Below are 7,195 nucleotides of genomic sequence, written 5' to 3'. Positions count from 1 at the left end.
AACAAATTCTATTGATATTTTCGAAGCAGTTGCATTCTGAATTAATAGTTTAGTAACTTCGGTTGAATCTCTAGACGTGAGCTCGTGTTCTGAGTCTCCAAGAAAGAGATTTAAATGAAAACAGAAATTACGGAATCTGGCGACTCTTGCAAAAAGTTATAACTTGTAAGTAGGCTGTTTAAGTTTTTATGTTGGTGACGCCATGTAGCGCCCTGTATTAAAATTGCTGACTGCGCTGTGTGCAATCTGTGGCTGGTTGGACGCATTGTTGGATTATTCGCCAATGTAGTGTTGGGCAGATGGATGTGAACAGTGCGTAGCGTTGGGCAGTTGAGGTGAGCCGCCAGCAGTGGGTGGATGTGCGAAGAGAGATGCCAGAGTTTTGAGATGTTAATATGAGTGGAGGAAAAGGAAATTTGTCAAAATAGATGTCAAGTCAAGAATATATATACATATATATATATATATATATATATATATATATATATATATATATATATGCCTATCAGTAGTTAGTGCCTTCAGAAGTTAGAATCTTTTATTTAGCTGGCAGTCTTGGCGCTCACTGTATTGCAGTAGTTCGAGTAACGAAGATTTTTGTGAGGTAAGTGATTCATGAAGGGTATAGGTTATTGTTAGTCAGGGCTATTCTTGTAGGGATTATTAAAAGTCAGATTGCGTTGCGCTAAAATATTGTGTGTCAGTTTAGAAATAATCAGAATAAGTAAAGAGAAAACTGTCTGAGTACGTTCAGTTTTACTCGGATGTTTCTGTATCAAATAACGTACACGTTTACGAGCACAGGTTTCAAACTGTACCTCCTTTCTTTGTTTGCTCCCCTGACGTCGTTTTTGAAACAGAAAGTGCCACGATGGACAAAAATATGTAGCGGATTGCAGAGACACTGCAGCAGGAGGAATGATTTTTTTTTGTAAATTGCAGTTACTGCGTGCTGAGGACAATAGTCTTGCAGTATGCTTCGATGAAACTTGTGTTTCACAGAGGACAGAAAGAGATATATTTTGCCCGACTTCAATGGAAATGTTGGCATGAAAGTGCCCACAGTTATTCCAAAATGAGATTTTCCCTCTGCAGCGGGATGTGCGCTGATATGATACTTCTTCTCAGATTAAAACTGTGTGCCGGACCGAGACTCGAACTCGGGACCTTTCCCTTTCACAGGCAAAGAGCACTTGCCCGTGAAAGGCAAAGGTCCCCAGTTCGAGTCTCGGTCCGCCACACAGTTTTAATATGCCAGAAAGTTACCTACAGTTACTTTTAAATAGTGTATATCGCCGATCTGGATGATGGGATTGTGGTGTCACCGCCAGACACCACACTTGCTAGGTGGTAGCTTTAAATTGGCCGCGGTCCATTAGTATACGTCGGACCCGCGTGTCGCCACTGTCAGTGATAGCAGACCGAGCGCCACCACACGGCAGGTCTAGAGAGACGTACTGGCACTCGCCCCAGTTGTACAGCCGACTTTGCTAGGAAAGGTTCACTGAGAATTACGCTCTCATTTGTCAAGACGATAGTTAGCATAGCCTTCAGCTAAGTCAATTGCTACGACCTAGCAAGGCGCCATTTATCCTTTGCTATGTATCTAATGAAGCATGTACATCAACAAGACCAATGTTCACCAATTGTGGATTGAAGTTAAGTATTCCAGCAGCTACGTACTTTTCTTTATAGCATTCATTACGTATCCTGTTTCAGACCTCACGCCAGCCTGCGTGAGTTTAAGCGCGTGCCTTTCGGTTACCCGTCACTGTGGATTGGCTGTCTTGCCAGTCCACAACAGGGATCAATGACGAAGCGTCAGTAACAACCGGAAATATAAAATTTGTGGCTGTGAGGAATATTTTCTGTTGTATTAAGGCGAGCAGTCGGAACTGAAATCCTGGCGGCGGCACAGAAGGAGGCGCGCGGTGTCGCGTACGGGTTCAAAAAATGGTTCAAATGGCTCTGAGTACTATGGGACTTAACTTCTGATGTCATCAGTCCCCTAGAACGTAGAACTACTTAAACCTAACTAACCTAAGGACATCACACACATCCATGCCTGAGGCAGGATTCGAACCTGCGACCATAGCAGTCGTGTGGTTCATGACTGAAGCGCCTAGAACTGCTCGGCCACCCCGGCCGGCCGGCTGTCGCGCATGGGTCTCTCGTGAGTAAAACGCGTTCATACATGACACGTTACAGTAGTAATGTCTCAGAAATTAATGTCGTAGTCTTCTCAACAGCTTTCTCTCTGGAAGTTTCTAGAAAGTCCAACAGAACGCAAATTTATAAGCGACAACATTTCTCATTACCTCAGTGGAACTTTTTCACTCCTCTTTTATTTTTTAATTTGCAATACTTTTATCTTTTCACGATCAAATACGTATCACATGCTTCTATAAAATTCGTGCATGTTCATACAATATTTTCAGTCCGAATTAGTGATTCTGTTTTTTCCACATTTTGAAGTATAAAAAATTATTGTTCGAAATTTCTTGTAACGTAAGTTTTTATTTATTTTTTTCTTTTTTCGTAGCAGCTGACAAGACTTTTTGTTTCTGGAAAGAACTGCATCATATTCTAGACTAAAAATAGAGATGTCTAATATTTTTATCCAGAATTTTTAACGGCATTTGAAGTCATCAGTAACTGTCAACGCTGTAAGATGGTGAGATGACCTTGAGGTACCTACGTTCATGACGGCCACTATAGTCACTTCCATCACAGTTCCACTCGCAAAGGGAGCGAGGGACAAATAACTGCATATATGCCTTACTGCGAGACCTAGTTTATCTCATCTTGTCCTTGCGCTCCTTCTCTGACACTTCCCTCCTCTTCTCTTTCGTCAGAGGTCAGCATAAACACGCACTTTGAGTGCGTTAACGTCTATAGAATAAATGGCTGGGATAAGGAGTGGACCCTTATTGCATGACAGAGCACGATGGTGTCTAAGCTGTAAACAAGTTAGTTTTTAATGCTGAATTTTTTTCACAGGAATACGCGAATTTACACAGTTTGCAATGTGACAACGTTAGGACAGTTGTCAAGATAACACATCGCGTTCTGAGGAAGTGAAATAACTCTAAACACGACAATATCAAATTTTAACTAGAAATTTCTTTACAACATTATTCTTACTACTACGTCATGTAGTTGGTCAACATTACATCATCTGATTGTGGATCTAAGTTGAGTACTGTTTAGGATGACAATTAAGTCTACAGAGAATGGTTAGTTTTGTGACAAGCTGAGCAAAAGATTACCCGAGGTTGCTCGAGTTTACACTGGTCGCATGCTGGTGAACCAAAAGCTTAGATCTCTGCTCACGGTATTTACCTTAGTTGAGATGAGCTGTCGTCTGCACGGTCGATCTCGTCCTCTGAAATTCCTATAAAAGCTAATCAAAACCTTTGCTGTTTTTAGCAGCAGAAACTCTCCTATGTTTCTTGTGAGGCAAGAAAAGATGCACTCATCCCTAGTCTTGGAATATGGCGATATGTGCGCTCATGGCTGGAGCAGCGTGCGCATTACAATGCCCTCCTATTTCTTGCAAGAATAATTAACTAAGCGGCTGGTTCGTTTCTCTGCAGTTGGAGCTCAACGACTCTACAACTAATATCCAGCTGAAGGTCAGCCACAGTGAACGCAGTGTTCACTCAAATTTCTCCTCTGCGTCATACAGAGCGTTATGTGCCCCGTCCTGCACTTAACACCAGTTCAAAGGAGAGTGTCCACGAAAATTTCGGTCTTGTCTTTCTCGTAGGAAAACTGTCCCCCCCACCCCCATCTGGGTCATTTCATGCTCCACATCACGGCTTTTTCCGACCAATATGAGCGTTGCTCTTATTTTGTGGAACTCTCTCTGCCTATCGCAAAGGCCCTACTATTAAACTGCGTCGAAATCTCAGAACTTTACTTCTTGCTAGCTCTTTTCCGCCAATTGGACATTTTGTGCCTGCTCCAGACGCCCAAAAGTTACATGCGTACAGCATGAGCATACCACGCACTGTTCACGTGATCAGCTGCATCACTGGTTTGTTCATTTGGAAATTCCGAAACGCAGTTTTCTAAAGCTTCTTTCCATCCCACTGCGGTGGCCCGCTTCTTGCTCTTCTGCATGAGTCACCTGGCGCCTGCTCGTTGACTCTCGCCACTGGACACCCTAAGAGCTTTCCTCTGTACCGCCCGTGGTGCGCCCTTCTTGCCTGCTCACGTCTGCTTCCAAACAAAATGTTTCCTCTTGCTCATTGACATGCAGTATATAGGATCGGTGTGTTAATGCAGTCGACTGAGTGTCATCCCTTTGCATTACATACTTATAGGCAAATCTGCTCATTTTCGCCAGAGTAAGTTAGTTGTCATATTCACCTTCCCGTTATGACGTATAATAATTCTCATGTGAGGTGCGAAATTGACCATTTAATCTGTCACCTTACAATCTCATCTTGTCCTTGTGAAATGTACATTTGCAGAAGTAGAACTATTCTGCAGTCAGCAGCAAATGATGGTTCTCTAAATTTTCTCCTTAGCGTTTCGTAAAAAGAATGTTCTCCCTTCATAGATCCCCATTTGAGTACGCAAAGCGTCTGTGTAATACTCGCTTACTGATCAGACTTATTGGTAACTAATCTAGCACCATCCCTCTGAATCATGTGATGCCTTCCTTTAATCCATGCTGTTGGGGATCCCAAACACTCGAGTAATACTCAAGAATGGGTTGCACCAGCATTCCATATGTAGCCTCCTTTATAGGTGAGCTACAGTTTCCCAAAATTCTCCCAGTAAACCGTTGTCGACGTTTGCTTTCTCCAATACTGTCCTTAGGTGCTAAAATGTAAACGTCGTCTGACTACGGCCTCTCGTCAGGTAGACCGTTCGCCAGGTGCAAAAAAAAAAAAAAAAAAAAAAAATGGCTCTGAGCACTATGGGACTTAACATCTGAGGTCATCAGTCCCCTAGAACTTAGAACTACTTAAACCTAAGTAACCTAAGGATATCATACACATCCATGCCCGAGGCAGGATTCGAACCTGCGACCGCAGCGGTCACGCGGTTCCAGACTGAAGCGCTTATAACCGCACGGCCACACCGGCCGGCCCAGGTGCAAGTCTTTCGATTTGACGCCGCTTCGGCGACTTGCAGGTCGAGGGGGATGAAATAATGAGGATTAGGACAACACAACACCCAGCCCCTGAGCAGAGAAAATCTCCGCCCCAGCCGGGAATCGAACCCGGGCCCTTATGATTGACATTTTGTCGAACTGACTACTCAGCTACCAGGGGCGGCCTTAGGTGCTTGTTGTTGTTGTTGTGGTCTTCAGTCCTGAGACTGGTTTGATGCAGCTCTCCATGCTACTCTATCCTGTGCAAGCTTCTTAATCTCCCAGTACCTATTGCAACCTACATCCTTCTGAATCTGCTTAGTGTATTGATCTCTTGGTCTCCCTCTACGATTTTTACCCTCCACGCTGCCCTCCAATGCTAAATTTGTAATCCCTTGATGCCTCAAAACATGTCCTACCAACCGATCCCTTCTTCTAGTCAAGTTGTGCCACAAACTTCTCTTCTCCCCAATCCTATTCAATACCTCCTCATTAGTTATGTGATCTACCCACCTTATCTTCAGCATTCTTCTGTAGCACCACATTTCGAAAGCTCTTCTTGTCCAAACTGGTTATCGTCCATGTTTCACTTCCATACATGGCTACACTCCATACAAATACTTTCAGAAACGACTTCCTGACACTTAAATCTATACTCGATGTTAACAAATTTCTCTTCTTCAGAAACGATTTCCTTGCCACTGCCAGTCTACATTTTATATCCTCTCTACTTCGACAATCATCAGTTATTTTACTCCCTAAATAGCAAAACTCCTTTACTACTTTAAGTGTCTCATTTCCTAATCTAATGCCCTCAGTATCACCCGATTTAATTCGACTCCATTCCATTAGCCTCGTTTTGCTTTTGTTGATGTTCATCTTATATCCTCCTTTCAAGACACTGTCCATTCCGTTCAACTGCTCTTCCAAGTCCTTTGCTGTCTCTGACAGAATTACAATGTCATCGGCGAACCTCAAAGTTTTTACTTCTTCTCTATGAATTTTAATACCTACTCCGAATTTTTCTTTTGTTTCCTTTACTGCTTGCTCAATATACAGATTGAATAACATCGGGGAGAGGCTACAACCCAGTCTCACTCCTTTCCCAACCACTGCTTCCCTTTCATGCCCCTCGACTCTTATAACTGCCATCTGGTTTCTGTACAAATTGTAAATAGCCTTTCGCTCCATGTATTTAATACCCCTGCCACCTTCAGAATTTGAAAGAGAGTATTCCAGTTAACGTTGTCAAAAGCTTTCTCTAAGTCTACAAATGCTAGAAACGTAGGTTTGCCTTTTCTTAATCTTTCTTCTAAGATAAGTCGTAAGGTTAGTATTGCCTCACGTGTTCCAACATTTCTACGGAATCCAAACTGATCTTCCCCGAGGTCCGCTTCTACAAGTTTTTCCATTCGTCTGTAAAGAATTCGCGTTAGTATTTTGCAGCTGTGACTTATTAAACTGATAGTTCGGTAATTTTCACATCTGTCAACACCTGCTTTCTTTGGGATTGGAATTATCATATTCTTCTTGAAGTCTGTGGGTATTTCGCCTGTCTCATACATCTTGCTCACCAGATAGAGTTTTGTGATGACTGGCTCTCCCAAGGCCATCAGTAGTTCTAATGGAATGTTGTCTACTCCCGGGGCCTTGTTTCGACTCAGGTCTTTCAATGCTCTGTCAAACTCTTCACGCAGTATCTTATCTCCCATTTCATCTTCATCTACATCCTCTTCCATTTCCATAATATTGTCCTCAAGTACATCGCCCTTGTATAAACCCTCTATATACTCCTTCCACCTTTCTGCCTTCCCTTCTTTGCTTAGAACTGCGTTGCCATCTGAGCTCTTGATACTATTAGGTGCTTATTGCATTTGAAATCACTTTGCCATGTTACACAAAGATATTTAATTGACATGGCTTTGTCGACCTGCACACCACTAATACTGTATTCGAACATTACTAGATTCTTCTTCCTAGTCATCTGCAGTAAGACACATTTTTCTGCGCTTGTAGCAAGGTGCCACTCATCTTGCCAAATAAAAATTGTGTGTAATTCATCCTTTATCCTTCTGCAGTAGGGCTGTC

Source organism: Schistocerca serialis, chromosome 7 (assembly GCF_023864345.2).
Source record: "Schistocerca serialis cubense isolate TAMUIC-IGC-003099 chromosome 7, iqSchSeri2.2, whole genome shotgun sequence".
Classification (NCBI taxonomy): domain Eukaryota; kingdom Metazoa; phylum Arthropoda; class Insecta; order Orthoptera; family Acrididae; genus Schistocerca; species Schistocerca serialis.
Note: the sequence above shows the minus strand (reverse complement) of the source record.